We start from the raw sequence: 20,507 nt of genomic DNA, 5'->3' as shown, positions 1-20,507 counted from the left end.
ATGACTGAGCGACGTTTTGTCAACTTTAATGAAATTAAACGTGGTATAACAAGCTTTCCGAATCTTGATGCTTTAGCAAATGTTTTCTTTCAGAGAGTTTCCTGCTTCAACAAAATCGCACACACGTAATGGATGTTTTAAATATTGGATTAGTTCTTCTAAATCTTTCGTTTTTGTTATTTTTCGAGCAGAGGTCAAATCACTGTTGTTGTCGCAAACGTGTAATTTTGAAGATGCTGTAATTCTTACAAATCTTGATGTGTTAAACCTATTTTTGAAGTGAGTGCCAAGAATAAACAAATTCAGGAAATCATCACCAGGTGCTGCCTTTGAAAGTGTTTTCACGTTCTGAATTTAGTTCATTAACTATTCATCAGATACATTTGGAAATAAATCGGTCGCCAATGTTTTATGCTCAACAATTTCTTATATACCTTGTATTTCATGCTTTTTTCCTACGTTGGATTTCTTTTCACAAATTTATTTCGATGAAATACATTAAGAAAAGATACGTTAAAAGCATGATGAATTTTTCGTGAGTTAAAAAACTATCGGTTATATTAAGACTAAAAACTTCGGTTGCATAAAATGATTCATCAAAAATTTAAAACGAAAAACTAGTACTCCGGGAGTTTTATAATAATTAAGTCTTTTTAAAAAAGGTAGCAGTGTTGGATTCTTTTCCGACAGACACGCAAATACAGCCATTTTTTTTCCTTTTTCAGAACTTCATCACATACATTTTTTTTTCTTTTTTGAGGTGGTAATGCGTACATAGTGAACTTTTATTTTTCTTCTCGACTTATTGAGTACATTATTCAAAAAATTTCTAATTCCAAAGATTTTTGAGGGGAAAATCTTTTTTCATTACAGAAAAAGTGCAATTTAGTTTTAAAAATGTTGCCTACTCTTTTATTAGTTTTTTCTCTTAAATATTTTTCTTACTTTTTTCTGAAAACGGATATTTGTGAATTTTCAACGAAAGACATTAAAAAAAAAATTACAGTTGATCCCTTTATTTTTAGTCGACTTTAAAATAAAAAACAAGTTATAAGCCAATCTTCTCTCTTATTATACCTCATGGCTTCAGGATCACGCTCTTTTAGTTTAATCTGCATTGACCGGTCTGAGCTCGTTTGAAGAAAAAATTAATGCGCAACACACATACAACTTTTTTCTGTGATAATTTGAATAAAATGTTTCATTTCTTAAAGATAAAGTAATTAATTTTTATGTTAATTAGATATTTGAGCAAAAAATGGAAAAAAAAGAAATCATAAACTGCAGAGGCGAAAGATTATAATTAAAACAAAACATGCTGAATTTCAAACGCTATTTTTTCAATAAAACCTAATGAATTTTCAGATAAAAAGTATCTTTTGAGTGTATAGTGTACTTAAAAACGCCTATTCCCTTTAATTAAGATATTTTTTATGAATTGTTAAAACAAAATCGTATGTGCTAAAAAAAGTAAATTAGAACAGAGTTTACTTATAAAAAACATTATTAAGCATGTGAAATAATAGAATGGATTTTTTTTCGCTTCGGCAAAAAAAAAAAAAAAAAAATTCTTTTGCTGATCAAATATGTTTATGAATTATTTAAGAAGTAGGAATACCTATAATGATTTAAACATAAATAAAAGTATACTTACTTAAAAACTTTAGCATTTGAATATTCTTTAGGGGTTTTTTTACAAGGTTACTTTTCATTAATAAATTTATATATTTCTAGGTGTCCTTAAACATGGCGTTTTATTAACCACTAAGTCTAAAATTAGTGTCAGAAATACTTCGTAAGAAAGTACGTGATAAAAAAAATAATTTCGTCTATGCTTTTCTGCCTTGCTGATTTTAATTTCAAAGTAGAGACGTAACGAGTACTCGGTAACTACTCGGTACTCGGCCTACTCGGCCAATTTCCCGAGTACTTGTGTACTCGGCCAAATTCTGATCAGATACTCGGCCAATACCGAGTAGTTGCTAAAAATTGAATATTGTCCAAGACAGATACTAAAATTTATATAAAAAAAAAAAGAGCAAGCATTATATTCTGCAAACATTTACAATTAAAATTTATAAGTCAAATTTTAATTTTGAGAATAATGAAGTTTGTAATGCTTCAGTGGAATAAATCTTTATTTTAATGTCCCCAAAGTTAATAAAACTTATTTATTAAAACTTATGCAAAAAAGGTAAGTATAGAAAATATGGAATTTTTGTATTAAAAATGGATTTTTGCTACAAACAAAAATTAGTAATAAAAATGTAAAAATACCTTTGCTTAAAAAATAAAAGGAAATAAAACAACGTTAAAAGCACAATGCAGGAACTCTGCAGACACATGTTTTGGCATTACAAGGAATTCATTTTTCAATGCACAAAATGGGAGCTCGTAGATTTAAAGGCATCCGACAAAAGTCGAATTTTTTTGTCGAATGTCTTTACATTCTTTGCCTCACATGTTATGCACTGAAAAAGACGTTCCTTGTAAGGGGGGGGGGGAGGCAGAAACACATGTCTGCAGTGTTCCTGCACATTTGTTATATCTGCTTTTAAAAATTATTTATGTTTGGCGGACTAGAACTATAATTGATTGGTATACAGTGAAACCCCTCCTAACGGACACCCCTCTTATGCGCACAATTTTTAATTCCCCAGTTTCAATGCAAATAACATTATTAAACCCCTGTAATGCGGACACCTCTATGTAGCGGACAAAAAAATTTGTCCCATTAGTGTCCGCATTAGAGGGATTTTACTGTAATTTGTTTTAATTTCAACTTGATTAATCATACCTTTTATTTATTTATTTTTAATTTTAAAAATATTTTTTTTGCAGAATTTTTGACACAAATAAAATTGTATATATGATGCGTAATTAAATTTCAGCAGGAATTTAGTTTTAAAAACTATTATATGGACAAGGAGGTCTATACTACTATTCCAATAAGTTCAAAATTCATCACATGTGTGTCGATGGTTCTTCAATTCTTACTTGGTAACTCGGCCAAGTAGTGAAAGGCCGAGTACTCGGTACTCGGCTACTCGGCCAAAGTGCTAATCGGTACGTCTCTATTTCAAAGTAAACTGTTATCAATGGATTATAACTTTAAAAGTCAAAGAACTATATTTACTCTACACTTTAACTGCTTGTTGCATGACAAACTCAAAAATTTTCACGTAAAGAGTACGTATTCGTATCATAATTCGATTTCATCTCAATAGATTGTATCGCTAAAACTAAATTTCTCCTTTAAAAATTATCTTAAAGGAGTGTCAGTACCCTGTATACTCGTAATGGATAGAAACTTCCAATGTTCACAGTATTTTCAAGAGATACCTAAGAGTCTACTAAAGTAAAATTTTAGGAGAATTTTGTTTATTTCGCAATTTATTAAATGTAAAACAAAAGTCACTTTTTAAAAAGGCCCTTTCTGCCCACAAAACCAGTTATTTAAGCAAATTGCAAGTGCTAAAGCAAAAACTTCATTTTGGCACAATTATGACCATATATAATTTCGTGAACAATTTTAAGTAATATATGCACTAGTTTTCTAAAAAAAGGAACATGGGTTTTCAAAATTTACGTTTTGAAAATACCACGTTAGAAAGTAAAATTTTACGAACATTTTAACACATTCCTGACCCATTAATATTTAAATTGAGTTGTTTTTTATCTACAGGGAAACATACATTTGATGTTGCTTGAACTATTTATTTAAATATTTTGACTTTATAAAAACTAAAAAAATAATTTTTTTTGGCCTTAGAGTACCAAATCCAGTCAAACAAGATTAAAAAATTTTTGTAGCCACGGAAAATGTGATATGTTTACGCTTCATATTTTCGCCACTTGTATTAAAAGCAATTAACGTATGGAAAATATGAAGTTTGAGCACTTAACATGTATATTAATTTAGCATCATCAAGGCATAATTATTTATTATTTTATATCTACTTTACATTCAAAAACTAGTCACACAGTTAAGTTTTAACATACAAGCTTTCTAACTTTGTTTTTAATTTCTTGTAATCTCAAAGCTTTAAAATCAGTTCAAATTACATTTCAAGCAAAAAAGAGAAATTAGGAACGACGTGTAATAAAAGGCGGAGAAATTAAAAATGAAAACATTAAGTGTGTTTATTGCAAAAGGTATTGCACGCCGGACCTAATATTTTAATGCAATGAAAATTAACAAGCAGATTTTTCTGCAAAGATTTAGCGTTTAGAACATTGATTAGTTAACTGTACAATGGAACATAGAAATTGAAAAGTAGGAAAGTATTGTTTCTAATAAAGGGAGAGAAAAAATGAATCTGAAGTGCAATCCGCGATGCACTGTAAATACGATTCAGAAACGTTCCTGGAAAAAAATGGGCACCTTAGCTGCTTTAAAATATCTGCCAGTAACATATCTTGTAAAATCCAGGAACGTTTTCCGTTAAAAGACAGTAATCTTCCTGAAATTATCCTGGAATTTTTCTAAAGAATTTGGAAATCTCCCCGGTTAAATCCAGTTCGGAACCTTCAAGGGAATTAATGTACGGTTAACGTAATTATTATTTTCATGATTTACTACGAAAGCCCCAGAAGTATCAACGTAACCATGGCCAAAGCTAAGGCTGAATTGCAAGCTTTGAAGAATCGAGCATATCCCTTGCCTGCTATTCTTGCAGTGCAAAGCTGCAGCTATCCAGAGACTTATTCACTCTCATTAAGAGCTTAGTCAACGTAGACGGACCGTAATCGAACTAAAGCCGATATATGGACTAAACACGCTCAGTCAATCTTTAAACCTGAAGCTAAAATTTTTTATCAGAACATTGAAAAGTCTGCATTCGTGCAACTTGAGGCAAGTTAGGATACTTTTTTGCAAAGATACATGGGTTTACGGGGGAATAGATAAAAACCCGTGAAATCCCGATACGTTACGTGGAAAAATTCAGTCACGTTTCGGAAAGTTTTTTACAGTGTGGCGAAGATATAAATTCATTAGAAACAAATTCAACTGTGTTTTTCTCACTTTTACAAAAAAAGAAGTATTGTATTCACGAAAAAAATTTCACTAAAAATCGACCTTAATTTCCATTTTACACATCCCCGAATGAATATTGAGTTTTTTTTTCGACTCGACCTCACGTGGATAAGTGCCTAAGAACGTATAGATATCAGAAATATCCATAATGACGATCCCCGAGTTAATTACAACGAATTTTCTCGTGACGTCTGTATGTACGTATGTATGTGCGTATGTATGTCAAATAACTCAAGAACGGAATGGCCTAGAAAGTTAAAACTTGGTACGTAGACTCCTAGTGGGGTCTAGTTGTGCACCTCCCTTTTTGGTTGCATTCGGGTGCTTCTAAAGGGGTCTTTTGCCCCTTTTTGGGAGGAAATTATTTTTAATTTCTATGTAAACTCAAGTGGTGTTATAATTTGACAGACACTTGGCGATATATCACCAGTCTTTCGGTCGCCAAGTTTTGTTGCCAACTTGGCGACACATTTGGCGAGTTTTTTTTATTATTTTTTAAAATCTGTTTCAATTTGGCCACTGTTAGTGATATTTAGAGAGTAGACTATTGAATCACATTAAAATTGCCAGTAATGTAGAAATGACATTAAATAGGAGTAAAAGGAAGTCTTGTGATGCACACATCAGTTCGTTTTTTTTCTTTCTAACCGGAAAGAAGTTTTAACAACAACACATCATCTCTCGATCAATATAGTCCTGGCCCCACAATGTAGTCCCGTAAAAATTTTTAGGTCCAGAGATTTTCTCTTTAGAATCTTGATCTGTAGGTGTTCTAATGTGAGAATATCTTGGGTAGACATGTTGAATCCTGCGCGAAATAATTTTACAGGCCATCAAAGATAGCGGCCATTTTGATTCGCTTGCTCATTACGTTTTTCGCAACGGGCGTACCTACAAATTTATTTTTAGTTTTGAACTGCAGTTTTTGGAGTTAAGGAAGTCAATTAATGTATTAATTATGTCATAAAATCCGGTCTAGCTGTTTCTTCAATTTTACGTGGAGATATCTCCGGCATTTGTTGTTGAATATTCTGGTTACTAAAAAGGGTACAAAAATTAATAAATAATCCAAAATGCTCATTTTAAACTCCTGTTTATCACATACATGTTTCTTCAACAGCACAATAAACGAAAAATACAAGATTAGTTACTTTTAAAAAAGGTTACGATCTGTTTTTGCATTGCATGTTATTGCACAACGACGAACGTCTGTATCATTTGATGCCGCAGCCACTCTTTTTGAGCAATTTTTATCAGCCCAGTCTATGTGTGGAAAAATTTGTAGATCTGCATCTTCTCTTGAGTTATTTTAATTAAGCTCTTCAATGATGTGTCTCAAATCTCCTATGAAAAGTATTGCAGATTGCTTCTTCATTAACTGTTAAACCACTAGCAATAGCTGAAAATGTAGCATTTTTGACATTTCTTCTATTTTCTTGCGTGCTAGTTACTGTAAATTTTCCTTATTTAATACTGAAGACCAGAATTTTTCTACCTGCATAGGTACTACTGTTTTTCTGTCAATTACAGTAATGTTTGTTCTGCCCTTAGTTGATTCTCTTCTCATCTTTTCGAATTATTTCACAACATGCTGCAAATAACTATCGAACACAGGATGAAGTTCATGAAAAGAGCATACAGGAATGAATCTGTGCGGAACATTGATGATAACTTCACCAAAAGTTTTCTTTATTTGGCGGACTTGTGACATGAAATATATAACGAGGGCAGTTTTTATTGGGGATACTTTGCTAAATAAAAAATGTTCTGGGAACGGATATTTCTGCAATCTAGCTTGGTAGGTGAATCACCACCGCCAGGGGCGTGCACGGGGGGGGGGGGAATAAGAGAAACCTGTTTGCCCGGGCCTGAGCCTGAAGGGGGCCTATTATTTTTAAAACTAGGGATGAAATATGCGTGCTTAAACAATATGGAAGGGCGGCCGAAACATTTATGGGCATTTGTGACGGGCCCCAAATTTTCTGTGCACGCCCCTTACCATCACATAATGTGTTCGTTGGAAACAAGTCATGAGCTAAAATATTTTTAATGCATTCTCCCCTTTCTTTCGCTATTTCCATGTCTCTGTACCCTTGTTAAAGTTGATTCTTCCCCATTAGCTTAGAAGTGATATTTTATGAAGAACTGTGTGCCTCAAAGCATGGTAGGTTGACTTTGGAAAGTAAATCAGACAATTTTTGAAACAAAATTTATCCAGTCTAAACTGGCGGTACTGTTCTGATCAATGATTCATGATGCTGAGAAGGCGAATCTTGACACTACCATTCACAAGTTGTTTAGTGAGAAAGCTGTAAAGTTGCTCTGTTTCAGAAATATCATAGGGATTTACATGTTGATGGATAAAATCAACAAGTCTTTTGACATTTTCATCAAAATACTGGCTACGATTGCCTATAAAAATAAGGATGCGGGACACTCTCACAGTGATCCATTAAATGAGAACTAGTAAGACCGCGAAACACATTGCATATCATTAAAATTTCATGATACTCTAATGCCACTCGGCACCATACTTTTTCTCGTCTGCTCTGCAATTTTTCCGGCACTTTTCTGTGACCGTTGAATCGTTTGTTCCAATTTCATCTCTGGCTTCACAGCATTGAATTTTAACAACAAATTTACCTTGAATGAATTTTTCTTACAGGTAGGGACACTCATTTTCTAGCGCCCTTATCCTCTCTACGTACCATGTTTCATATAGTAGATAAATGATGCAATCAAATACACGAAAGACTGGAAGCAGTAATTCAACAGTTTGAACGTAAAATTTGTAATTTTCTTCGCGATCAGCAATAATCAAGTGTTTTACAAGTGATACCAGTGAACGAAACACTTCCCAACACTTGCACAGTTCTGATTTGTCACTACATCCTTTAACAAAAACTCAATCTCTGTTTTCAAGCTTTCAATATTTGTGCGTAGCGATTGAATCATTATTTGACTTTTTTCCTCATCCATTGAGCCAAGAGCATCCTGAACCGTCTTTACTCGCTTAGCAGAACTTCTCTTGTAGTCTAAAATCAACATCTTATAATGATTTTCTCAAGATTATCAATGATTTTCTGCAGTCTTCACAGCCTCTTGTGAGCTAAAAGCAGCAGCAAGTACTTTTGGAGATAAATGACGAAAAAAAAAACCAACAAAGGGTCATTCTTTCTTTTGGAAGCACAGAAAAGAATCCTTTCATTATACGTTGTCACGAGAAATACTTTTGTTTCATTTATAAAAACCAATGCATTTTCATCTACATTGAGCATTAAGCATCAACTCTTTTATTTCTGAAAGAATAAATCCATGCCCAGCATTTAACAGAGGCTTTAATATTTCATTTGCCTTTTTAAACAGTTCAACTATTCAGGATAGATGTTGCGCAGACTGTGTATTGGTTTCTCGCTCATACTTTCGAATATAAGAACTTATACAGTTTGAATGTGCATATGAATTCGCAGCAGAAACATTCATATCGCTGTTAAGATCTGCTACTCAGTCAAAACTTCGTCTTGATTTGGACCTCCTTCAATTCTTTCTGATTTTTCTAAAATATTGTTTTCACTTTCAAAATAACTTGTCTGTGCATTTTTTTCTAGCATTTTTTTTAGCGTTTTTCCTCTCGTGTATTTCTTATAGCACTAGTTGCTGCAATGACACACTATATTTTCTTGCCGCGTTTTTCAATATTGCGTCTTTGCGTATTTCAGCAGCTTCCCGAACTCGTTTTTGGTCGAAGAACATAATTTTTCTCTTGAACTCAGTTTAGAAATATCAGCCATTGCTAAAATAGTTATTGTCACAGAAAAACATGAAACAAAAAGTTTTTGGAACTGTGGAACATTTTTACTCGAAAACAATTACTTTGAAAGCAGACGATAAATAACCTTGAACAGCGTGGACCGAGGGGGGGGGGGGGGAATCCCTATAGCCACTGGTTTTAACATGAATGCAAATTTTAATACAGTAGCTTATGCATATGAAAGGGCTGTTTTGATCAAAAAATCCCCTTCATAAGGTATTTTTGATCAAAAAATCCCCTTCATAAGGTATTTTTGATCAAAAAATCTCCTTCAGAAGATATTTCAATCAAAGAATCCCCTTCAGAATAATATTTTTGATCGAAAAAATCCATTCAGAAGGGGTTTTTTTTATCAACCCCCCCCCCCCCCCCTTTAGAAGGTATTTTTGACCAAAAAAAACCCTACAGAAGATATTGCTGGCTACGCTGGTGACCTTGAAAAATATTGTTTTACACAAAAGGTTTTACACTTTAAAATCGTTATGTTTTATTAAGAGTTATTAATTTTTTTACACTTTTCAGTAACCAGAATGTTAAACATAAAACGTTAGAGATACCTCACGTAAAAATTGTAGAAAAAGCCAGAGCGGTTTTTATGACATAACTATTACATTAACTGACTTTCTAAGGCCCTAAAATTTCAGTTCAAAACTAAAAATAAATTTATAGGTACGCACGTTGCGAAAAACGTAATGAGCAAGTGAACCAAAATGGCCGCTATCTTTGATGGCCTGTAAAATTATTTCGCGCAGGATTCAACATGTCTACCCAAGATATTCTCACATTAGAACACCTACAGATCAAGATTCTAAAGAGAAAATCTCTGGACCTAAAAATTTTTACGGGCATACATTGTGGGGCCTGGAATAATAAGCGAAATATACCCAACTCGTAGTGCCTTATTGAATTCTATTAAATATAGGAATCTATATCAATTTATCTCCCACCCCGGATTCAACGAAATCGCTCGGCAGATCTTCCCTGACATTTCCCCTTAGGAGCATCAGGCTGGTTTTAATGTATGAAGTGACAAGACGCAGTTGTCAAAGCCATGCGTTTCAGCAGATGCTTTCCGTGTTCATTTGTACTCATTTGTAATTCTAGGGCTCCCTTCTGTGTAATACATCCGTATGCTTTAACTGTACCTGGCACTCTAAAATGTTGCAAAGGATAGTACAAATATAACAAAATGCAAAACCTAATAGTTTTTTTAAAAGAGCATGTTTGGGTAAATGTTTTAGTTTTAAACTCTTAGTTTAATTTTATGCATTTTGAAATATATTAAAACATAAATAAACTATTATTTACATTTTATGCTTTTATTTTATGTACAAAACGTATTTTTTAATGTTAAAAGTTTGTATTATTTATTTTTTGCATTTGTTGTTTATGTAGCGAAAATAGGTAGTAGGGTACATGACCGACGAGAGGGCAAGTCAGCCTAGTCGGGCTGTTTTGAGGGTTCGGCTCAGAATCAGAGTAGGATAAATATTTATATTTTTATGAGATGGATTTATAATTTTTATGAGACAGGGACCCAGCAAGTAAACTGACAAGGGGTCCGCCTTGGCTCTCGGCGGCGGTCCTGAGTAGGTAGGGGGGACTGAGAATACTTGATCTCTAGGAATACACGATCTCACAGGCAAAGATTTACCAAAATCATTAAGTACAGATTTGAAACCTGACAATTATATTAAAGTTGTACGTGTACATAAAAACAGGAAACATTTTTTTTTTCAGCCATTTTGTTTTAGCTCAAGAAATGATTGTCTAAAAGTGTCAAGCTCAACTTTTTTTAGGAAAGCATTCTGAAGTTTAAATTACCTGTTATATACAACTTAAAAAAATACCGAAATGTAATGTTAAAGTATAGACAGTCTTTAATAATTGAGACATTTTTTTAGTAAATTGCCACTGATTGTTAATAATAGAACAAGTATGTTTGTAAAAACCGCCTATTAGAGATACTTGATCCCTTCGTTTAGGGGGATACGTGATCCCAGAGATTAAGCATCCATATGACAGTATTTTGTGTTCACATTATTATAATCTAATAAAGAAAATTAGAACTAATGTAATTTTTTACAAACATTATGTAGAAAACGAAAATCCATAAATAAATTGTTGATCTAACGAAAAGTCTATGTATTTTCTCAGTGGGAGATTTCCTATTAAGGGATCATGTATCCTTGATGTGGGGATACATGATCCCTTTATGAAATTATGGAAAAAAAATATTCTTCAAATTTATCTGTTTAATTTCAACTAAAAAAATACTGTCAGATATAGGAAAAAGTTACCTTTGTTCACGTACTTTTAAAAAAAATTTAAAAAATGATAATTTGCAGCAGAGAAAAAAATTAAAAACTAAAGTGGGGATCAAGTATCCCCACTTTAGTTAGTATCCACCATTAGTGCCCCCACTCTCCCCTACCAGATAAATGATGCGCACTAGAAAATGTGAAAAGTACGAAAGAGAACATTTACACAGTGCGTCCAATAGAAAAGGTGACAGATTTAATATTTTCAGAACTACTATTAGCGCTATCTATGAAAGAATGATAAAAGTATGTACTGAAGAATAATATTTACTGCGTACGCTCAAAGGAAGTTACTGTCGGGTACCTGACTAGGTTGCTGCACTATTGGTCTAAATTACCGACATACATTTCCGAAATCTATGCAACATTATAAAACCAAAAGAAATTTTCAGAATTCTGTGTAAGAGTAGGGGGTTAGTAAAGGTCAGCTACACTGGTGGGTCCCATTATCGTTCTGTTCTGCAAATATTCTATGTGGGTCCTCCAGTGACACGAAAATCATCTTTGCGGGATTCCAATTCCTGAGACATTCATGTTATACTTTAATACGTTAACTATTCGAGCTTCAGTTATCCGCAGCTTCAGAGTGTTGCATCCATCTTCCGATCATTTAAAGAAGGCCTCTAGGAAGGAAAGCACATACACTGTAAATGTAGCAAAATTTCATGAGGGAAAATAGTCGCAAGGTGTTAGCTCCGGGGATACATTTGGGCATTATAGCAATGGCGTGTTGTTTTTCCCAGCTCGACCAATCTCGTGTTGAAACAGTGGTCCAAGAGCCATTAGTGCCAGACCTACGTCATAGTATAATGCCCCAAAAATGTTTCTGCTTAAGTACACTATAGCAGGTAAGAAGGGTTCGCTGTTATTTAAGCTGAGTAGCGAAGGCTTTGGCAGGAAATAGGTAGCAAAGCTGCGTAAAATTGCTTCAAAAAATAAACATTGCAGATTCATTCCATGTCACATGACCTGGTGGACGTGTCATGTATCCTGGTTCGCCTTTTCGGAGCCCTTTTTTATTGATCCTAAATTCTCAGGATTTTGGTCTCGGAAACTAAAGTATTTGTATAGGTGCTGAATTTGTATAGGTTAGTCTCAAAGGCAGTCTGCACCTTTATATAACTTTGTTAAAATCGGAGACAGTCGGGTGGAGACGACGAGGTCTCTTGACATGGAATGACCTAGAGCCGATATATACAGGGTGTACCAAAAAGAATCATCCGATTTCAAAAAATCATAACTATTCTGTTTTTCGAGCTAAAGGCGCCAACAACATACTGTTGGAAAGAGGAAACTCTCAAGTTTTACGTGATTTTTTCTTGTGGGGATTTATCAAGGACTCTGTATATGTGCCTCCTCTACCAACAACAATGGATGATCTAAGGAAGCGCATAACAACAGCAGTGGAATCCGTAACTCAGGACATGATCGCTGCAGTGTGGGACGAGTTTCAATACCGTTTAGACATATGCCGTATATCTAAAGGTGGACATATGAAACACCTTTAAAAATGGAAGGACATAGGGAAACTTTTTCAGTTTCCCTTTCATCCAAAAAAAAAATTGTAATTGCATATGTTTATTACTGTTCGAAATATAGACATGCCAAATCAGATGATCCTTTTTGATACACCCTGTAGATAGGCCGACGCATCAGCTTAAGTTAAGCCATTTTGGATCGGATTTTTCATTGTTGCACTGCTTGGGTTACCACAGCAAAGTTTCGGTTTTCGCCAAATTTTCAGAAAATAATATTTTATTTTATAAACAATTCATGTGCCGCTAAAAATTGCTTACAGTGAACAATCACCAACGCGATAACTCGCCAGAAAAGACAACCACTCAAACACGTGCTCCGATCCAAAAAGGCTGATCTTAAGCTGATGCGTCGGCTCGTATATATAGGGGCCTTAGAATGACCCAATGATATTTAGATGCACCAATGTCTACCTTTGCCCTGCCGAAGCCTGCTCAACTCAGCTTAAATAATAGCGAACTTTTCTTACCTGCTGTGATTTGCTCACGCAAGAAAAATTATGAGCATTTATACTATGACGTACTTCTCGCTCTCACGGGCTCATGCTCGATAGAATCTGTAAACGAAATCACCTTGCCAACCTTACAGTGCTGTGACTAAGAAGCGTTTCTTTACCGAATTCCGCACGTTAACGGCTTCGAACGAAGGTAAAAGATGATATTTTGGCATTTTTCTGAACGTAATACGTAATCTTAGAGGCAATTTCGTAACTGGAACAGTTTTCTCCGTTGACGTGTAAAATTTGCATGATCGTAGATTCAGAACATATAACAGCTCAATAAAATGATTGCTGACTATGCTGACTTATCACTACGCTATGTTTTTGTCCCATGCAAAATCAACTATGATGTATTTAGTAGAAACTATGTACCACGACCTACATAAATACTTGTAGTGATTTTAAAACCCCAGAATGGAAGTAAAGACTGCGTTTTAACTATAAATATTATGAACAACGCAACTTTTAACTTTAGTTAAGATAATAACAAAACAGTTCGCTGAAATCAAAAAAATAGCGGTTTTTGGAAAATGTTTCATTGCAATAAAATTTAACTTAACGAGCATGGTCTTAATATTATTTGCATTCTTCTATAATTAGTCTCCTTTACTTGCATAATGTAAAAAAATTGACTAGGCACAGTAGGGGAGACTGGGGAGGTTTGACCACACGGGAGGTTTGACCCACTCTATCATTTTTATATTCAAACACATTTTTAACTGATGAGCACCACAGGGCAGCTTGATATTAAGTCAAATCAAAAGCTGTGTCTATTTTTCAGCAATTTTGAAGTACAATTAAAAAGAAATCGCGTGTGATAGCGTTTTTGCGCAAAAAAGTAAAATTGTAAAAAAGTAAAATTTATCTCTTCTGTGCGATTTGCCATTCATTTTTACAGAAGTAAGTTGCATTATTTATATACTTTGATTAATGTGCTAAAAGCCTGTACACTTACTTTCGAAATTCACAAATTATTTTAATATGTTCTTATTACATTTTTTAAAATGGCTATTAAGGGAGGTTTGACCCACGTCAATTACGGCACCCCTATTAAATTTCCTTTGTTGGTGAAACATTTTTAAAACAATGTATTTTATTTTATTTGTTTTAAGTAAGACTGTGTTCAAATAAAATAAATGTTGCTCTTAACTTGAAATTAAAGTCACTTTACATAGTATAGATTTTAGTCATTTGAAACACGCCCAGTTTGTTAATACTTCTGATCAAACTAAACAAAACTGAAATTTATTTTTCTACTTTGTTAATATACTTTATATCCAACAAGTACAGATCCTTAATAATCCATGGTATGACCAGGCTTACCCCGGGGGAGGGGGGGAAGACTAAGGTTTTGGACCTTTTTTCGCTGAAATATTGCTCCTTTTGTTTTCGTTATTTTTTAAAAATTTACTTTATATTAATTTACTGTAACTGAAGTACCGTATATTTTATATGTATATAAAGTTAAGCTCTAAATAACTATTCTTTACAAAATTAGTTAGTAAAAGGATCATTGCAGAAACCATTCTTTTGGATAGCTCTTAGTATTGCATCAATATATCTATATTGAACGTATCACATCTAGAGTTTTGACAAATTTATGGTTTTTCTTTTGATATAATTGTTACTTGTATCGTATAATAATAGTAAAACAGACAAATTACCATTTAAGTATAGTTTTTATAACTTTAAACCTCTGTTGGTCAAACCTCTCTTATGGTGGGTCAAACCTTCCTTAAGTGGGGAGGTTTGGTCCAGTTTGGACACTCTTGAAAGATCGCTAATAAAAAAAAAAATTTAAATAAAAAACAATAATGTAAAAAACTGCTCAGATACACTTCCTCTCGAAAAAAGTCAACTAGGAATTTTTCTTATGAATACTTTTTTAAAGACATATCTTTGTAAAAAGTGGGTCAAAACTCCTCAGATTCCCCTACGCATAGTACGTAGGAATAAACATGCGAAAGTCATATTGAATTAATAGCAAGCTATTTTTATCAGCTTGACATTACGAAAACATTATACGAATAATTCTTTAAAGAACGACATCCATTTACAAATTATTTTCTTTTAAGGTAGATTGAGGTAAAACGCCACGCCGTATTGTACAACATGACGTAAAGCGTAATTCATCCTCAAGCATGCGCAAAAACAGCTTGCTGGTCAGTTGGTACCGAGCCTCATAGTAAGAAAGCGCATTCATATTCAGAGCATACAAATAGTTTTTTTTTATTAATAAATGTTTTAATTGGTGCTGATAAATGATTTTGTCACCCTGAGTGCTCTGGTAAGTACCCAAAATCATATCCCCACACTCTTTACTTAGTCATGTTAGCCGTTGTTTTGGTCGTAGAGGAATAACTCGGTAAGTTTTAATAAGTTTATGTATGGCTTTTCTCTTAGTCGCTTAAAGGGGTCCGCCTTAATTGGCTCCAAAAATTATCATTAACAAATGTGCAGTCTGTGGAAGGGTGGAAATAATACTTAAGGGGAAAATGGAACAATAAAAAGAACTAAAAAGCAATATTGTAAAAAGCAAGGATGTATAGGTAATATGTTCACTAGCGTATTTATTTTTAATAAATTGAAATTGATTTAATAACATTGGGCATTAATTTTTCGTACGGCATATTACCCCAAAGGTATCGGTCATCTTCCTTCAAGATTGGGGTAAGATATCGAAATGCGATCGTTTACCGATTAGTAATACTTTTAGGTAAAAAATGTTTTTTTTAAGGCGATTTTTTTACTAATCACAAAGGTACTTATATACTGTTGGTGAAATAGTTAATTAAGAATAAAACCACTGTGGTATTTTGCAAGAAATAAAATTAAAAATTAGGGCGTCTTTCCTCAGTTGACCCTATTTCGTAAATTGCATTCAAGACAACAGTTTAAAAATAGAAGTACATTTAAGGACTTTAAAGTGACAAAAGTTAAAACTTAGAGATAACTACTACAAAGGATAATACCAATCTGCTTTGTTATAAGCTTGGGCAGGAGTAAACAAGACAGGTACTGCTAATGGCGTAATTTAGGGTAAAAAAACACATTTGAACGCACTTTGTCTGTTAAAAAAGTTTGTTTGTTACTCACCTTTGCGACATGCTGCAGCAAATGAGCGTCAAGAATAATTATAGGGCTGCCATTGCTCTGCATTAGAAGTGTTTTCTGTGTTTGTCCTATGGTAAAGTCTCTTCTTACGCAGTCCTCTATGTATGCGAAGATAATTAACTTATGTATAAATAAATAAATGAGTTTAATCATGCAAACTAACTATTTCACATAATACTTTCATAAATAAATAAGTAAAGCGCAATTACCTAACAGAATTTAACACTATTAAATCTGCAGGTGAAGCTAACTAAATTACTCATAAACTTTATCTTCATTATAAATATGGAGACACTTTCCTTCCTAAACTAAACAATCAATTGAACTCCTTAAATCCATTCCCACATTATACCACACTATCATATTTAACTAACTTTTGTTCGGAAAATTATTTGCAAATACAGAATTCATATGAGGTGTTTGCCTAGCATAAAGTAATTAGCGAGTTTCCAAGGAACAAAAGTTTATATTACTAATTGCTTACTTTGCTCTTTTCTTTTTGACATAGCTTTAATTAAATTAGCTCCTTAACAGGTGTTACTGAGACACAAAGCATGCCATTTATGAACTTCTCTACAGTTTTACACTCCTTACCAAAGTCATTTAGCTCTTGCTGATCATCAACACTGGCATTCATTAACCCAAGAGTTAATGAGCCATTTATCAAATCATTCACTTGAAAAAGAGCAGTCATTTATTGTCATATTCTGATGTTAATTGCTCCATTCTTGTAGCAAAAAAAAAGATTTTTTTTTGTTTAATTTTTAATTAATTTGGGTTTACCACTTACTTATTTGAACTTCTGAGAAAGAAAAAATACAATCTAAAATACACGAAAGAACAATCATCAGTTTATTTCATAGAGAGTAAAACAATTTTTAAAACATCCTGCACAAAGAAAAAATGCAAAATTTTAGATATAACGTGTGAATAATTGTATTTCCAGATCCCATTGGAATTGATTATAATATTTTACCAAATATTCCCCCAAAAAATTAGTGTGAATCCAAATTTTTAAACAGTAGGATTGACCGGGTACAGTTGATACTGGGTTACAGTGATACAAGAGCTTTATTTCTTAATGCATATGTGCTCCAAACTGAGAGTCTCATGAGAAAAAATGGACTTGTGCTGCTTAGACCTACTTACGCTGGAGAACCTGTCGTTTTTACTGAAAGAATAATTTGCAACAAATTGCCTTTAGTCACAAAAGCAAAATTTTATGGTTTTCTTTCAGCTGCCGAATGGTGTATTCTATTGATTATAATAAGGTTAGTAACCCAAATAAGGTCACACTAAGGTAAATTTGTTATCTCCTTCATTTATGGTTCAACTGGCTACTTCAACTTTAGCACCTTCATCAGCCGACTCATGAAAAATAGAGAAAATTGTTGTTTTTAAAATTGTTTCAAGTCAAAACGTAAGTTTAAATTAGGTTTGTCAGAAGTTTCAGCTAAGAAACTTATAAGGAAAATGAATCCCCAGCAATACCTACTTTGGGCAAAGATTACCTGAAGCAGGGTTGAAGACAAAGAAAAAAAAAGATTTTAAAAAGAAAGAAATTAATTTGAATTTTGACATCTTGAATTCAAATTATGTTTTTCGCAATCCCGAGTGTGTGTGGGTATGTGCGTGTGTAGGTGTGTGTATGTGTGTGTAGGTGTATGTATGTATGCGTGCGTGTGTAGGATATAGACGCAACCTGGAGACGGTTTTCTCTAGAGGAGCAGCATTGGGAGGGCCTGGTTGACGGTGTTGCTGAAGAGAAGAAGCGGGGGAAAATAAAAAAAATAAAAAATAAAAAAAAGACGCCAAAAACAGTCAAATGAGAAAAAGAAGCAATGTGATTGCTCAAAAAGTAGTATCAAAACTACAATCTAGTACTTTTCTCGTTTATATAATTATACGAAAAAATGACGGTACACACCTTTTTTTTTTTTTTGAATTCATCAATTACATAAATTGGGCTTCCAGAGCAATGTTTTTTTTTTCTTGGAATAGTAAACTACAGTGAACAATGAGAATTCAAAACTTTCCGTAAAAAATGATCAAATCGTTTTGACATCACTCTTCTGTGATAACCTTGGCTCCATTGTCGTCTGGGGATAACAAACTGCTTGTACATAATGTTTTATCTTTAGTTAAGTTTTCAGATGGCCATAACGTCACGATCTAGTGAGTTTTTGTTACATTACTACTTCAAATAATGAGGGGATGGCCGTATTGGCTTACATGATCTTATTCAACACTCCCCCTTCTTATAAGTTAAGGTATTCCAGTATTCTTTAAATAAGAAGTAAGTTTGAGATAATAGACTTTTGATTGCTTGCATTCAAAGCGGTTTTTAAACCGTTTTATGTTAACGTAACGGAGACGTCTGGATCAAGATGACACATCGCGTTTGAGTGAAGTTGTTACGTGTTATAATTTTACGTGTCATAAGTTTTTAAGTGTTTTTTTTTTTTTTTTAGAAATGTTTAGCAGTAACAAAAAATCAAGCTCACATACGCTCTTTCAGATATTTTAAGAAAGGAAATCCGTCCTAAAATATTTGAAAGATCATATTTCGGAAAAGGAAGCCATAGTTATGTTTATATTAAATGTAAATCAGATTTACTTTTAGAATCTAACTCGAATTCAAACTTGAAACATTTTATGAGAATCTTCTTTAAAAGCAACTGTCTAAAACTTTATTTTGTTGGATATTACGTTACCTTAAACACGGGCTACTTTGACCCACATTTTGGATTTTTTCTCATATTTTCTCAATAATTTTGTAACTATTCATTTTTCCAAACCGTGGAAACTTTTCTTACACATCTATCTAACGATCAATCACATGGCAATCAACATAACAAATCGTGTCTCCAATTTTTTTAAATTTCTTTTGCTGGAGTTCTTAAAAAAATGACAAGAGTATAATTTTCTTGCCACTCACCTCCACCGTATCAATGTCCTGCCATCAATAGAGTGACAGATATCCAGTTATGCAAACACGAAACCATGAATGGTAAACACCTGATGACTTGCTCTACTTTAGACCCTAGTAACAAACATCTAAACCATCTTTTCAAGGAGGCCCATCTTGACTGCTCAGAATGTCACCTAATAGCTCATTAGTGAAGGTTGGACTTTAGCTAAGAAAAAGATAGTTTTCTTTAAAATTGCTTGTACACCCGAACATGTCTTTTTTTTATGCGATTTTTTTTTTTTTTTTTTTTTTTTTGTGCGATCTCTTTTAGTGCGGTACAATAAAATTTCAATTAGATTGGGATTTCATTGACGAAATTATTTTTAAAATGAGTGCGAGGTAGTATCTTTCAAGTGACGACATAGGCACCCCAACGGGAAGTCACTGTGACCTCCCAAAAATTTCCTTATTTGGGAGTTTTGTCCGACTACTCGGCAAAAATTATAACTTGTTTTATTTTGATTTCGTTTAAATATTACAATTTTTTAAGTTTTTGGGTTATTTTCTATGTGAGACTTTTTTTTATGCGGTCCATATCCACTGCATATTTTTTTTTGTTAACTGTGTTGCGAAAACAAATTTTTAAAGCTACTCCAGAAGTTTCGAACATTTTTTTTTTATGCGGTCCTTATAAACGGCATAAAAACAGGTTTGGGTGTGTAGAAAACACCTATTCCATTGCTGAAAGATTTAGGAAGAGTTTTTGGCAGATATATCTGATATGTTTGAGAAGTTTCGCGCAACGTCGATCTCTGGCATGTCTCTATGTACTTGGAAAAAACCTTAAACATTTTCTATACAGGTTGTAAAATGCAGCTCGTGCCAAATATAAATGACAACAATAGGAAATGGCTTTGTTTTTCTTTTCCATTACGAATTTTTTAAACGCTCTCTGTTGACCCCGGAGGACATAATATAGCTCAGTTCATGGTTATATATATGCAAAGGTATGAAAGGAAACCTAGAAAAAATAAACTCCAATGCTTTTTACAAAACTAGTAAACAATTAAATACTCTTAAACTTGAAAATTAATGTAGAACGTCGGAAGTTTTAAAAATGAAAGCTAATCCTAGAAAGCACCTGTGCACAAAAGTCATATTTATTAACATAATATTTTACCCTGTTCAATGCCATTTATTAATACAAACGCTAATATTAATATTTTTAAAAATGCATTAGAGACTTACAATTCTCATTTTCTTTTTCATTAAAAAAT

Source organism: Uloborus diversus, chromosome 5 (assembly GCF_026930045.1).
Source record: "Uloborus diversus isolate 005 chromosome 5, Udiv.v.3.1, whole genome shotgun sequence".
Classification (NCBI taxonomy): Eukaryota; Metazoa; Arthropoda; class Arachnida; order Araneae; family Uloboridae; genus Uloborus; species Uloborus diversus.
Note: the sequence above shows the minus strand (reverse complement) of the source record.